General features: G+C 43.0%; 1 long non-coding RNA gene across 1 annotated transcript; it reads left to right on the top strand.

Annotated features, from left to right (window-relative positions):
* The first annotated feature begins 305 nt into the window (after window positions 1-305).
* LOC135057672 (uncharacterized) lies at window positions 306-787 on the top strand. Its single transcript, XR_010244290.1, has 2 exons — window positions 306-394; window positions 504-787. It is a non-coding gene; the product is annotated as an uncharacterized LOC135057672 (long non-coding RNA).
* Window positions 788-16,730: the final 15,943 nt, after the last annotated feature.

The following is a 16,730-nucleotide window of genomic DNA, read 5'->3' as shown; positions in this document are numbered from 1 at the left end:
TTTATTTTAATGTGCACGTGTGTGGCCAAAATTATTACAAATGTATGTTCGTTTTTAAAAATGATGTTGGCGATATCAACCACTAAGACATTGAAAAATTAAGCATTTGCACCTTTACCAATTGAAGACGTAACATGACATTGCTTGTTATGGCAAACATGCAATGTCAACTCCAACTCACAACATAGTAACTGTACTGTGTAGATTATTTGCTATGTGTTTAGTTTCTGTTTTGACTCACCAGATAACTAAGGTGATTGGGGCTCATCACTCTGTGGACTCGCCAATAGTGCCAGTGGTGGCTGGGGTGACACTGCCGAAATGCGCCGCCTGGGTGGGGAAGATGGAGCCGCAGATTCCGTGCCAAGACGCCGTGTCTTACTTGGCCTCCTGGGTAAGTGGCCCGAGCCCTGTGATGGGCGCCTTACAGGAGGTCGGCTTACAGAAGCAGAACCTATGAGAATATATAAACATTAATATTTTGTACTTCTATGTGTTTGCAGAATATGTGACTACAGTGAAGTCTTACCTGCAATCCCAGCATCATCCTGAGTTGTCTGAGGCCTGTCTGGCCGGCTGGTCTGTCGGACTGTTGAAAAAGTGGAGCAAACATTATTACCATGCTTTGTGTAAAAATTATAACTGCAAAGCCTTAGTGTACTGTAACCATCTATTATGTATTCTAAATTAAACTAATTTCTGCTTAAGATCTTCGTGCTTCCTTAATTTGTGGTGTATATCAAAATGTACATGGTGTTGCACCAAATAAATCTGTTACATTTGAGAATTATGTGTCAGATATTGCATAGATTGACTACTTGCAAATTTAACCAAAATGTAATTTTGAATTTGTAGGAACCTTTTTTTTTGAAGTAAATTAATCAAATATAAAAAAATGCCATTACATACAACACCGATGTCCAAGCAATATCGCAAAATTATTATTGCAAATACACATACCAGCAGGCATTGCACCTGTTTTTGAGCAAAATTAAATAAAAAATACAGCCAAGGCAAGATGGAAAATGCAATTTCTAAACACAAACACACCTTAAGGGTGCATAGGCCTGCAATATCTGAGCAACAATTTTTGCATCCTTTAACCTTAAAAAAATAAAAAATAAACATTTAGAGGACATTTTAAAATAAATTTAACAAATCCAACTCACCATCCTGCGTGGGTCGGTCCGAATCCCGGACATGAGTTGCAGACACCACTTCTGCAGGAATCAATGCCCGCACAGGCTCCTCCCACTCCCGATAGGTTGCCCGGAAAGGGGGTCCACCTCCGGTTTTGCGGGCTGATTTTGCCTCTTTGGCCATCTTGGCCTTGACACGCCGCTTTATGTCATAGAACCTCTTGCGACACGTGTCCTCAGTCCGCCTCACCACACCCTCACTATTGACGGCAACTATTACTTGCCCCCACAGGACAGACTTCCTGCGGGAGGACACCTTGCCAGCATCCTGACCAAACAATTGGCGATGGTGCTTCATCAGCTCACGCACCAACGCCATGTTTTCAGCATAGCTGAACTTAATATTCCTGCCAGTCTTGGTAGTGGTGCGTGGCTGCGGAGCCACAACACCATCACTATCACTGGAGAATGCAGCAACAGGCACCCCCTCCTCCTCCTCCTCACTAACCTCCTCCCTCTCACTAACCCCCTCCACCTCACTAACAGCCTCCACCTCACTAACAGCCTCCACCTCACTACCAGCCTCCACCTCACTAACCTCCGCCACCACACTGACCTCTGAGTCTGACATGAGGACAAACGACAAAAAACACTGAAAAATAAAAACACAAAACACACTCCTCCACTACTACTACTACTACACACCACACAGCCAACACACACGCTCACTCACTCACTCACAAACAATGACAAAAGACTAAAAAAAAATAACAAGGACAAAAAAATTTACAAACTGAGAAAAAACAATACTACAAATATGACAAGACTACTTACACACACAGTACAGCACTCAACAATCACAAAACTCCTCTCCAAATCCTCCAAAAACTCCACCAAACTCACCAACTCCAAATACACCTTCCTCTCTCCTCTCCACTAGCTAAACCCACGAGGTGCGGTGTGTTTGGGGCGGTTTTATAGTAATATGCACAGACACTCCTCCTTCACGAATACAACCAATCACGGACGCGTGACAAAAACGAAACTTAGGACTAAAAACGCGGCCGCAATATCAAAATCACTGCCGTAACAGACGTGACGCAGTCGTAAAAAAAACCCACAAACACGGCCGCGAAACAACAAAAGCGGACGCATTCTACAGCAGAAAACCACGAATGACATTGACTTCGGAACAAAAGAAAAACCCGAATACGACAGCTTAGTAAATTAGTCGTAATCAATTCAAAAAGTTGCAATTTTACACTGTCGATGTCATTCGTGATTGAACTTTGACCTGAAACGGGAAAATACGAATCTTAGTAAATTTACCCCTCAGAGAGACGTCTTCGGCGCTCAGCAGGAGTTAAACGGGAACGGCCAATTTGCATGGGTTCATCTTTAGTTGGTGACAGTTGGCGAGGAGGAGGAGCAGAAGATTTTGGAGCAGATGATCTTCCACGCTCAGTTGCTCTCTCTCTGAAACGTAAGTCAACTTTCGTACAAAGTGAGATTAGCTCATCTAACTTGGAGGGTAAGTCTCTGGTAGCTAACTCATCTTTAATACGCTCGGATAAACCATGCCAGAATGCAGCATACAGGGCCTCGTCGTTCCATGCCAGTTCAGATGCCAGGATCTGGAACTGTATAAGATATTGTCCTACAGTACGTGATCCCTGGCGTAAACGGAGAATCTCAGACGAAGCTGAAGTTACCCGGCCTGGCTCGTCGAAGATGCGCCTGAATGTTGACACGAATGCGGTGTAAGAAGATAGCAGGGTGTCGGACCTCTCCCATAACGGTGATGCCCAGTCAAGGGCTGAGCCACTGAGAAGAGAGATGATATAGGCAATTTTTGTACGGTCACTGGGGAAATTGCCAGGTTGTAGCTCAAACTGAATCTCGCACTGGTTGAGAAATCCCCTGCAGAATCTAGGAGATCCGTCAAATTTTGCTGGCGTTGGAAGATGAAGACGTGGAGCAGAAATGGGTAAGGTGGGTGGGGTTATAGCTGGAGTCACTGTGGTTGACGCACCAGACGCGCCTGATCCACGGAGAGTTGTCTGAATCCCATCCAGCCGAGTAGAGAGATCCTGGAGACAGCGGATGATGTGGCCCTGTGCAGCCTCCTGATGTTCTAGTCGGGCTGCCAGTTCTTGCATCGGCCTGGCCGCTTGATCCTGGTCTCCGGCTGGATTCATTAGGTCAGTGCTTACTGTCACAACTGAGGGCCTGAGCTGACGGAAGGCAGCCTCAGTTGTAGGGGCTGAGATGTACCGGAACCTGGGAGGTTGTATCAGACCCCTGGACATGTAAGTAACATGAAGAGAAAACCGCCCGAAGGCGTGACCACAACAACTTGAGTAAAAGTCAATGATATTTATTTATGACAAAACTCCATGCATCACAGTAGCAGTAAAAAGAAACATAAAAATCAGCAGAGAAATAATAATACAGTTCCTGGGTACTACAGGGTGGCAGGGGCCACAGAGCTCTGGTGGTATGAGACAGTTCTTATTATCTGCAAGTTGGAAAGTCCTTACCAGGCTCTACTGTAGCAATGAGGAAAGCCCAGGGTCGTACCAGCTGGTGTTCCAGGGAAAGCTGGACTGCTGTAGGTAAAATGCTGCTGTGGGTACTGGTTAGAACCAGACAGGTGTTGGCACGGAGTGGATACTGGCTGGAACCAGTTAAATAATAAATGAGGCTTGAGAGCGATGCAATATGGATGAAATGTAGAATTTGAGAACGGAGAAATAATAAGACCGGTGGAGAGAGGTAAACTGCAGAAAGGACACCGGCCCTTTAAGAGAAGCTGTACACTGCTGGAAGCTGAGCTGGAAGCAGGTGATTGTTGTAGCTGGAAACAGGTGAGTCCAGAATGGATCAGAGAGTCAGGCTGCACCGCAGATGGAATGCTGGTGCGGGTCTCTATAGCAGAAGTCTGGAGACAGGAGCTGGAACCTGAAAGACATTCACAGGAGAGAGACAAACTGGAACAAGGTTTGACAACCAAAGCACTGACGCCTTCCTTGCTCAGGCACAACCTATTTATACCTGCAGCAAGGAAGGCATTGGCTAGGCAATTATGCAAATTAATAATACTGACAACAGATTGGTAGGAAAGATCAGCTGACAAAATCCAAGATGGCTGCGCCCATGCAGACACTTGGAGGGAAGTTTGGATTGTAATCCATGTGGTCTGGAAAACAGTAATGGCGGCGCCGGCCATCGGAGACAGGGGACGCCAGGCTGACAGATGCACATCCAACCACGCGGACACTGCGGAGGCCGCGGCTGACGTAATCGCCACTCTGAATGCAGAAGCTCAGGGACGGCGGCGGAGGCCGCGGGAGACGCCATGCCAGATGTATAAGGCGTTACTGTGACTGCGTCCAGAGAGACAGGAGAGGATGCGGGAATGTGCACATCAGGATAACAGATGGGATCCGGTCCTGGAGCGCTGACCCAGCCTTAGGAGGCATCTGATAGGTAAGAAATGGCGTCCAGATACCCGGATTGTGACAACCGCATTGCCAAACAACCATATATACAGTGGATACTTTCACATGGTTGGGTTGCCGAGCAACAGTCAGAAGCACCTTTAGACCGGAATCGTAAGTGACGCGTTAGATGCGGCTTCCGAATATATGAGAACCCGGAATTCTTAACACCAATGAGAGTGGGTTATTGTAAACCCGGCCCCCCTTTCCCTGCACCCTAAATACGGCAACCTTTCTTCATGCTCTCCCACAGTGAGCAAGCCACCCTAAGGTGAAACGGCCGTTTGTGGACTAGTGGTGCTGGACTGTGCACAGTTCAGCCCACATATCTCCTGGTATTGTATACACCCATTTGGGGATAGAGATCTATTCTTGTATTAATTCTGCTGCTAATATCTTTTTAAACTATATGTGTATATCTATGCTTTTCTATTACAAAGACAGACCATTTTTTCTATCAGCAGCATATCATTATACAAATTGCTATAATCTTGTTTGCAGAAACTGCTGTATTCTGTGGCTATTTATACATACATCTCTTTTGTATCAGATTTGATTACATTTGTTTGCCTTAGTGCACCTTGGTAATGCATATCAATGCCCATTGATTGATACTTTTTTTCAACTTTACGGAATTATATGCTGGTCACATGCTATAAATACAGAAACTGGATTCTGGTATAAGAGCGTAACGGGCACTCAGCCCTATCTAAGAGTATTCACGGTGCAACCCTCATACATCTGCACCTCTATGCACCTCTTGGGCACTAGAAAAATGTCTCAAGTTATTTAGTACCTGCATATGTTATCCTTTTGGGCAATACAGCTACAAACCCAATGGTAGCATATTACTATACAAATTGGTATTACCTCTCTGTTGACTTTTGCAACTACCTATATATGTATCTTTTCTTGTATCAGAGATAACTAAAAGTGTCTGTTTTGGTACTCCATGGCTATGCATATCAAAATTCATTGATTAACATTTATTTAACAACACAGGATTATATACTGGTCATATGCTGTATCTGCTAAAACAGGAATCTGACTTATTATTGTACTTATGAACCATTATCGATGCTAATAAGTTACATGTATATGGATTACCACATGCCTGTCTGCTAATAGACATTCAGTCCCATTTGAGAACATCTATGGTGCAATTCCTATATATCTGCACTTTCATATACCTATTAGGCACAAAGGGCTTATATCTTTTATCTATACTGTAGATCATTAAGCCTGTCTTTAATTCTTCTTTTCAATAGGCTAAGCCAGCCCACCTCTCTCATCCAGTGTCCGCTATAAATAATTATATGACAGTGGACAGCAGAAGGCGGGGCCCTTAGCCTATTCGTTCACCAGCTATCTCTTTTCAGTACTCTCTCATCCACATGCCAGGGGACTAGTTCTCTGCAATACTCAAGTAACAGAGAACCTGTGCACAAACAAGTGGACAGGAGAAGTACTACTATCCTTGGTAATTGTCATCAACCACACACTCTCTCATTTGTTATATTTGTTTTTTACTGCCACATTTCACTGGTGACGCCCAATCTCGTCTGAAAGCAGTGAGAAGCCTGACCAGTACCTAGATTGGAGACCACTAGGGAATATTGGGTGCAGTAACACTATCTTCTTGCCAAAAACAAAAAGCAGAAGTGTTGGAGCAACCTTTGACTCTTATCATCTATTCTATCTACAAAATTTACCCTTGCAGATATACTATACTTACACGCATCAAATTAACTCTTACCAGGAGACTTCACTTAACAGACGGCATTACTTAATGGATAACATTTGAGTTTCTATTATTAAGATTATTGCTTCTGTTTATATCCTTGAAATATCTAATGATATTCCAGTTTTAATATTTCACCTTTTTTATTATGTGTGTTTTTTGTGTACAAACCTTTTATAAACTTATTCAATTAAATGTTAAGTTTTAAGATTTTTCAATACAGCAAGCGTGCCCCAACATAGAGTCTTCTTTATCATTTTCCTTCATACCCATATGCCCTACTGACTCTGGGAGCACCACCAACCTCAAAAATTCTTGACACCCATTCTAGGGTTCAAATAAATTTAATTAATTGATTGTTGGTTTCTAAGGACCTTATAGTATAGAGCCTTTTTCACGTTATTACATTATCTAGTGTGGCACCAAACAAACCTCTTTTCAGTGTACTCTTTAAAAAAACATCTGAGTTTGGCCAGAATCCTGCACGTCAGCCAAACTCATTAAAAGAAGTGTAAATTGTATGGGTTACAAATGTGTAAATACACTGGCATATCAGTGAAAGTGCATGGGACAAATACATTCATGTACTTTATCTTTAAGTGACATGGGTAATATTAAGCTCTTTTTCAGTACTGGGCACACATTTCAGGCGGATCTACATGCTTTGCACATAAAAAATTGTTAATTTTTAGGAAACACATTTTTTAGCTTCTTTTGAGATAGCAGTGTTGCATGAAATACTTACTTTGAAATAGTTGGCTATCACCGAAGACCTAACCTGCCTCCCACTCTCTTTGCTCACAGAGATGCCAGATGAAACCAGTAGCTCTCTGTGCATTGCATAATCCAGCAGAGGTGGTTGATTTAGGCATAGATTATACAACACACAGCATCAACACAAAGTCACAGATTTTATCAATACTATACACCTTAGTCCCTCCCAATCTATCAAGACAATGGAACCTAAATTTTAATAGCCCAAACGAAGTACGCAACAATGAAGTCAGAAGCCAAGAGAAACATCCATACCCTGGGTCCCCTGTAAGCAAAAAAAAAATATGTGAAAGTTATCATGACCGCATTTCTAGGTGGGAATAGAGGAAGTAACCAGAGGTATGTTTACTTACAAATCAGTCATCCCTCTGGCATTTGTCCCACTGGTTTTCGGGTGCAGGCCCCTGGGATGGTGTGGGCAGGTTGCCTTGGGATGGAACACTATGACATTTAATTTAGCACTTTTTAAAAACTTTGAATATATTATTTTACTAATACTACACTTTTTTATTTTCTTCCCAACACCTTTCACCTCTGTAACACTTTTTAATTCATAACTTTTTGCTTCTTTCTTAACAATCAGGTGTGCTGCCCCCACAGGTGTGCTGCCCTGGGAGGTAGCTGGCTCTCACCATCTCGTTGGGGTCCTGCGCCCTGGATTCAAATTTAGTGTTAGGGACCCACCACAATCGAGGTCACCTAGGCGCTGGTTGGTGGGCAAATATTATTTGACCAAAAGGTATAAAAAGAACCTTGAATTTGCTCTATGTTAGATTGCAGAGTTTACTATGATTATTCTGACTTGTAGTTCTTGGTACTGTGGAGTGTGCATCGGCAGTGTATTTTCTTTCTTTGTGGAACTACAAGTCTGAGCAAAGTAGCACCTTCCAATATATATGTAATTAGGGTGTGCAGTCCAGGTTCATCCTCCCCCATATATTCAATATTGTGTACACAGTACACATGAAGGCCGGGACTCCTTCAGCTTGGAGTCGCGCCCCTCCCAACTGACCTGTTTCATTTTAACTATCATGCATCTCTGGTACTCACCGACTTAATTATGAAACTAAAGGCACAATAAAGGTAAGTCCTAAAGATCACCTGGACAAGTCAGAAGGCTATTGGAGCAATGGGTCTAATTCAGCATGAGTTGCAGTTTTGCAAAAAATAGCAAAACTACAACTTCTTTCTCTAGTTTGCGGGGGGCCGTCCAGCACAGGTCAAGGTTCGGACATGCCTCCATTGTCCGGACTACACCCCCCTCCCCCCCAATGACACGTCACCACCTCCAAAATGCTGCAACGTCGCCCCTGCCAGCTATTAAACTGTGATCGCAGTTTAAGTCCTTGCGCATGTGTGCTGTGGCATGTGCGTATGCACAGAGGGGCAGAATTCACCGAATAGCGATTTACGCATTTCAGCAATCCTTGCTGAATTAGGCCCAATGTTTTGTGTACAAGTGAGTCTAAAATAGAGCATTTTTGTTTAAATAAGAAATGTTATGTTTGGAGAAAGGAAAACACTGCATTCTAGCATAAAATCTTCATACCATCTGTGAAACATGATAATAGTAGTATCATGGTTTGGGCCTGTTTTGCTGCATCTGGTCTAGAATGACTTGCCATAATTGATGGGACAATGAAGTCTGAAGTACACCACTTCTAAAAGAAAATGTCAGTACATATGTCCATGAGATGTATCTCAAGAGAACGTGTATAAGCGCCTCCTCTGTGGCATAACATGTATAAGCATCTCCTCTGTGGTGTAACATGTATAAGCATCTCCTCTGTGACGTAACATGTATAAGCATCTCCTCTGTGGTGTAACATGTATAAGCATCTCCTCTGTGGTGAAACATGTATAAGCATCTCCTCTGTGGCGTAACGTGTATAAGCATCTCCTCTGTGGCGTAACATGTATAAGCATCTCCTCTGTGGCGTAACATGTATAAGCATCTCCTCTGTGGCGTAACGTGTATAAGCATCTCCTCTGTGGCGTAACGTGTATAAGCATCTCCTCTGTGGCATAACGTGTATAAGCATCTCCTCTGTGGCGTAACATGTATAAGCATCTCCTCTGTGGCGTAAAATGTATAAGCATCTCCTCTGTGGCGTAACATGTATAAGAATCTCCTCTGTGGTGTAACATGTATAAGCATCTCCTCTGTGGCGTAACATGTATAAGCATCTCCTCTGTGGTGTAACATGTATAAGCATCTCCTCTGTGGTGTAACATGTATAAGCATCTCCTCTGTGGCGTAACGTGTATAAGCATCTCCTCTGTGGCGTAACATGTATAAGCATCTCCTCTGTGGCGTAACGTGTATAAGCATCTCCTCTGTGGCGTAACGTGTATAAGCATCTCCTCTGTGGCATAACGTGTATAAGCATCTCCTCTGTGGCATAACATGTATAAGCATCTCCTCTGTGGCGTAACGTGTATAAGCATCTCCTCTGTGGCGTAACGTGTATAAGCATCTCCTCTGTGGCATAACGTGTATAAGCATCTCCTCTGTGGCGTAACGTGTATAAGCATCTCCTCTGTGGCATAACGTGTATAAGCATCTCCTCTGTGGCGTAACATGTATAAGCATCTCCTCTGTGGCATAACATGTGTAAGCATCTCCTCTGTGGCGTAACGTGTATAAGCATCTCCTCTGTGGCGTAACGTGTATAAGCATCTCCTCTGTGGCGTAACATGTATAAGCATCTCCTCTGTGGCATAATGTGTATAAGCATCTCCTCTGTGGCGTAACATGTATAAGCATCTCCTCTGTGGCATAACATGTGTAAGCATCTCCTCTGTGGCGTAACGTGTATAAGCATCTCCTCTGTGGCGTAACATGTATAAGCATCTCCTCTGTGGCGTAACATGTATAAGCGTCTCCTCTGTGGCATAACATGTGTAAGCATCTCCTCTGTGGTGTATCGTGTATAAGCATCTCCTCTGTGGCGTAACATGTATAAGCATCTCCTCTGTGGCATAACGTGTATAAGCATCTCCTCTGTGGCGTAACATGTATAAGCGTCTCCTCTGTGGCATAACATGTGTAAGCATCTCCTCTGTGGTGTAACGTGTATAAGCATCTCCTCTGTGGCGTAACATGTATAAGCATCTCCTCTGTGGCGTAACATGTATAAGCATCTCCTCTGTGGCATAACGTGTATAAGCATCTCCTCTGTGGCGTAACATGTATAAGCATCTCCTCTGTGGCGTAACGTGTATAAGCATCTCCTCTGTGGCATAACGTGTAAAAGTGTCTCCTCTGTGGCATAACGTGTATAAGCATCTCCTCTGTGGTGAAATGTGTCGTGTATAAGCATCTCCTCTGTGGTGTAATGTGTATAAGCGTCTCCTCTGTGGCGTAATGTGTATAAGCGTCTCCTCTGTGGCGTAATGTGTATAAGCGTCTCCTCTGTGGCGTAATGTGTATAAGCGTCTCCTCTGTGGCGTAATGTGTATAAGCGTCTCCTCTGTGGTGTAACGTGTATAATCGTCTCCTCTATGGTGTAACGTATATAAGCATCTCCACTGGGGTGTAATGTATATAAGCATCTCCAATGGGGTGTGACCTATATAAGCGGTTCTACTGTGCTGTGTATTGTGAAGTGATGCTATTCTGTGGACACGCCCCTTCCCCATGAAGCCACACCGCTATATATTCCACTAAGGGGCGCCAAAATATATATTCGCTTACCAAAAAAAATAGGCTCGGGCCGGCCCTGCTCCCATGGTCAAATCACATGCGACCATGTCAACCCACTCTGTCCCCCAGTTTTTGATGAAGGGATCCATTCTGAAGCTATCCATAATATAATATTTAAATATTTTTTAAACTATATTAAATTAAAATAAACACAACTATATAAGCAGTTTGGAAGGGACTAATCATCAGTTTAGTGGTTAAACTACATCAGGATTAGAAGTGATACTGTTATTAAATGTAATGATCTTATCTCCTTGATGAAACCATAAGGCCAATGAAGTGTGTGTAATTGGCCACTGATTCACGTATTCCAAAATGCATTATTCTAACAAGATTTGAAACATACAGATAGCTATCTTTTTTTAAGTAGAATAGGATGAAGAATTATAATTTATTCTTCCTGCCAGTACATTAAATAATAATTACGCAGTAAGTAAAAATTATGTAAATGGAGAAAGGAACAGAGAAGTGACACTTACTCTGATAATATACAACAGAGGGGCCTAGGTTAGTATTTGTGAAGATCTCTGAATAATCACTTATAGTAATAATGTGTAAAGTGGAGGCCAGTGTGTGAATTGCCAGTACAATTACTGCTATTATATGGATGTTTTCTAAATTACCAAATGAGTACTTCTCATTTATTCCCACAGAGCAATTTTACTCAAGTCCGCATCTCATAACCAGCATATCTGTGTTTTTCATGCCATTAAAAGTATATGTACAGTGTATGTCCTATCCAGATTTACAACACCTTAAGCCTGGAGAGATGGATCTGGAGAGGGAAGCGCAGGTACGCATAACCTGAGAACATTAAGGGTGTATTCACGTAATGTCAACCATAGCCATATCTCTTGCAGGTGTTGAAGTCCCAGTGCACTCACTTCTGATTCCCTGACGGACTACACCAGCTGTTGGAACTTAAATCATTAACATCATAGCTTATATGAACTGTAAAGGGCCCCATACATTAGAACGTCTATGCCCGACTTCAGCCCAATTCGGGCATTTTGGAGGGGTTTCCGATATATTGGGTGAAATCGGGCATTTTGGAGGGGTTTCCGATCCAATCCGATGCGTGGCCCCGTGAGCATCGGATCCCCCAGATTGAATGTGCTGCACATTCAATCTGGTCCGACCCGCAGGCGTGGCTGGGATCGGCCAGGATCACCCAAGGTACATTGTATGCAAAAGGTCAGCATACAATGTATCTTGGGCAATCCTGCCGCCCGGGAGGCTGCCGGGGTGATCACCAGCGATCGCCTGCGACATGTCAGATGGACATGTCGCAGTAGTGTATGGGGCCCTTTAACTTGGGCATACACTATACAATTATCTGGAACATAGGGGGCTAGTCACTCACATGCTGCGGTCTGCCCAGTGTTTGGGATCAAATGGTAGATTGTCATTTGCTCTCATCCATTACCAGATTTTCACTCCAACCAGACGAATCTGGCAGATGATCTACCAGATAATTCTATAGTGTATGCCCTGCTTTAGTAGTCTATTTGCATTACACAACATACATTTCCTTTGGATGGCAGAAAAGAAGATTCTGGGGTATATTCACTGATTTGTTTATTAAAGTGGAAATAAACAAATGTTTATATTTAATTTGTATTTTTATTTTGTATATTGAGATACAGCAGCCTACGTTTGTGACACAAATACATTCAGTTGTACAAGAGTCCAAACATTCATAAATGAGTTCTATTATTTAGTATTGTAGGAAAGATATTTTTTATTTACCATTTCTTACAGAAATATACGGAAAGAATCAAATGTAAAAAGGATTACTCCTTCATTTCTGTCAATACCAACACTGCTAAAAGGACCATGGTATCAACAATACATCACTTGTAAGCATACCATCAGATTACATAGAAATAAATGTAATACTATACCGGAATGATTTCCAATTTATAACAAATACACCTTTCTCTTAAACTTTAATACTATGATGATAATATGCACAGGGAACCAGAGGTGTAGCAAGGTGCCATGGTGCCAGGAGCAAGGGTATGTTTCGGCACCCCTCTACTATATTTTGCCCGTTATTCACATTACATCACACAGTAGTACCCCTTATACACTTTATACCACACAGTAGAACCCCTTGTACACGTTACACAACACAGTAGAGTCGCTTATACACATTACACCACAATCGAGCCGCGTATACGTGTTACTCTGCAGCTTCATATGCAGAGAGAGGTGCTGCAGCATCAGCTGGGACAGAGAGAAGTGCTGCATCATCAATGTAGAGAGGGATGCTGTAACAGCCGGATCAGAGAGAGGTGCTGCAGCAGCTGGGGCAGAAAGAGGTACTGCAGCAGCTGGGCAGAGAGTGGTGTAACAGGACAAAAGTAACCCTGCTGCACAGCTATAAGCAGACAGTGAGACATATAAAGAGGGCAGCCAGAGATTCGGCATGTGCTGGCTGTCAGTGTCTCCTGCTGTTGCCTCTGGCCTGCCCTGTTCCCTACCTACTGTAGTCTCTGAGTTCGAGTCAGTGTGTGCCACTCTGCTTATCCACCTCCTGTTCTGTGGCTGTCTGTACAGCGGGCCGCGGTATAGCAGGTGGAGGAAGGGGGCAGGCGGTGGCGTGCCCACTAACTTTTCTGCCACCCGGATCTTGCGCTCCACCGGAGCCACCCTCACTACACCCCTGCTGGGTACTAATTAAAACAATTAGTAGTTACTGGCCATATAATCCATGCTGCATACAAATAATGGTCAGCTATGCTTTGCTACTTTGCTGTTTATCTGTATTATAAAAAAAACACTCTCCAAGGGGTAAATGTAATAGAGTCTGAGATGCCAGAGCTGCAGGACTTTGGGCGCCGCGTGGATGCCAGTGTTTTTAAAGCTGTAGTCATTTACAAAGCAAAACCATGTTAGTTTTGCCTTGGAAATAATTGACGCTTTAAAATGATGGTCATTCTCCTGTGAAGTCCCTGGCAACAAGGACCCTATTACATTTATCCCCAAACGTTTAACTAGTTAACTACTCAGCTGGTCTTTCACTAGCATGGTTTCTCATCACATGACTATGGATTGTTATATGACCCATGATCTGGTCTTCCACCAGCGCTGAATCTTGCATGTTTGTCATCACTCATGCAAGCATCCTAACCTGACCCTAAATTGTTCCTGTTGTTGTATTAAGCCATCTGCCTCTGGCTTTGCTTTCATTGTGACTTTATTATTATGGGGGTCATTCCGAGTTGTTCGCTCGTTGCCGATTTTCGCAACGGAGCGATTAAGGCGAAAATGCGCATGCGCATGGTACGCAGTGCACATGCGCTAAGTATTTTAGCTCAAAACTTAGTAGATTTACTCACGTCCGAATGAAGAATTTCCATCGTTGAAGTGATCGGAGTGTAATTGACAGGAAGTGGGTGTTTCTGGGTGGAAACTGTCCATTTTCTGGGAGTGTGCAGAAAAACGCAGGCGTGCCAGGATAAAACGCGGGAGTGTCTGGAGAAACGGGGTAGTGGCTGGACGAACGCATGGCGTGTTTGTGACGTCAAACCAGGAACGAAACGGCCTGAGCTGATCGCAGTGTAGGAGTAAGTCTCGAGCTACTCAGAAACTGCTAAGAATTTTCTATTCGCAATTCTGCTAATCTTTCGTTCGCAATTCTGCTAACATAAGATACACTCCCAGAGGGCGGCGGCCTAGCGTGTGCAATGCTACTAAAATCTGCTAGCGAGCGAACAACTCGGAATGACCCCCCATGTGCACTGTTTTTTGGTTATTCATGTACATTGCCATTCTGTAGCACTAGCCCAATGTTGGCATGTTTATATACACTACCTGGTCAATAGAGATGCTTGAACTACGGCCCTCATTCCGAGTTGTTCGCTCGGTATTTTTCATCGCATCGCAGTGAAAATCCGCTTAGTACGCATGCGCAAAGTTCGCACTGCGACTGCGCCAAGTAACTTTACTATGAAGAAAGTATTTTTACTCACGGCTTTTTCTTCGCTCCGGCGATCGTAATGTGATTGACAGGAAATGGGTGTTACTGGGCGGAAACACGGCGTTTCAGGGGCGTGTGGCTGAAAACGCTACCGTTTCCGGAAAAAACGCAGGAGTGGCCGGAGAAACGGTGGGAGTGCCTGGGCGAACGCTGGGTGTGTTTGTGACGTCAACCAGGAACGACAAGCACTGAAATGATCGCACAGGCAGAGTAAGTCTGGAGCTACTCAGAAACTGCTAAGTAGTTAGTAATCGCAATATTGCGAATACATCGGTCGCAATTTTAAGAAGCTAAGATTCACTCCCAGTAGGCGGCGGCTTAGCGTGTGTAACTCTGCTAAATTCGCCTTGCGACCGATCAACTCGGAATGAGGGCCAACATTCTTTTATAGATGTTTGTTAATTTTCTTAGCATGCACAGAAGGAATTAATGTAAGATTCTTTGCAAAGCTTTCCATTTGTTCGACACTGTATAAGCTCCATATTGTTTAAAAGTTCTCTTTTCATTCCAGAAGCCCTGGGAGTCATAAAGTGTTTAGTTATGCTGCTGCTTTCAGAACAAGTGCCAGCACACCTGGCCATCCATAAGTAAATACTAAAAAGAAAAGCTGTGGAAAAAAGTCTGAAGTAAAAAAGTTTAAATGTGTCTGTTTTATTCATATTAATGTGCATAGCCTTTTAAAGAACATATATTAATAGATTTAGAGATAGATAGATAGATAGATAGATAGATAGATAGATAGATAGATAGATAGATAGATAGATAGATATCCCCAACCATCTGTCATTTAGAACTGATGAAGAGCAAAGACAGTTATGTAGTCATCTACATAAATGATAAGATCCGTTCTGCAGATGAGCATAATATAATATTTCAATATTTAAAAAAAAAAACTTTTTCAACTATATTACATTAAAAAAACAAAACAATTTTATGAACTGTTTTGAATGGAAAAATTGTCAGTTAAGTTGTTAAAGTACCATAACTATTATATTGGGGACCTTAATTGTGATTAGCTCTCAAGCACCTCTTCCACTCCACAAGTTGCTAAGTAGGAGGAACTTTGTAAAGGAGCTCTGTAAGATATACTGTATGTATAGTGGGTAAAACATATGTCTCTTTCATGCTGGGTTTTTTCGGGAGCCAGTCAATTGACGGCCTGTCAGGATCACGGTGGTCAGGATACCGACGCGGAATCCCGACACCAGCTGAAATACCTGACCGCCGGCTGGTTACCCCTCTTGGGTGGTGGTCCACGCCACCACCTGGAGGGGAACAGAAACCTGTGGCAAACGAAGGACGCCACCGGGACATGCTGCGCTCACCGCTGGGATCCCGGCATCTGTCTCCTGACCGCTGAGATCCGGACCACTGGGATCTCGGACTGATCCCATTTTCTCTTATAAAATTAGTGACCAATGCTTTATATTGGCATAAAAGTTGTCTCTAGATAAAACTCACAAAATTTTGCTACCACAACATCAAAAAATGTTTGCATATCTCAATGACATGAAAGGGTTTCCGCTTTGGCAAATCGTTTATTTAGTATAATCAGCATATACTGTTTTACAAAAATTGCATCCAGCACTCTTACACCCACGCACATTTATAGAAAAACAAAATAAAGGCTAGAAAGTGTTTTAAGATAGAACCTGAAAATATACACCGTGTTTGCTATACATTATATATTTTCAATTATGCCTATAGTTTCTTTAAACAGCAAAAAATATTTTCTGAGACATAGGAGAGAATTCAATGTAATGCAATTTGCTTAAATCACAGCAGGCCATGAAATAAGGAATTTTGAAAACAAATACTGCAACTCGTATCTACCCTCCTCCCTCAACACAAGTGCTGGCTGATAGATTGTTTGTATAAATACTGT

Source organism: Pseudophryne corroboree, chromosome 3 (genome assembly GCF_028390025.1).
Source record: "Pseudophryne corroboree isolate aPseCor3 chromosome 3, aPseCor3.hap2, whole genome shotgun sequence".
Classification (NCBI taxonomy): domain Eukaryota; kingdom Metazoa; phylum Chordata; class Amphibia; order Anura; family Myobatrachidae; genus Pseudophryne; species Pseudophryne corroboree.
This window is presented reverse-complemented; position numbering and strand designations above follow the sequence as displayed.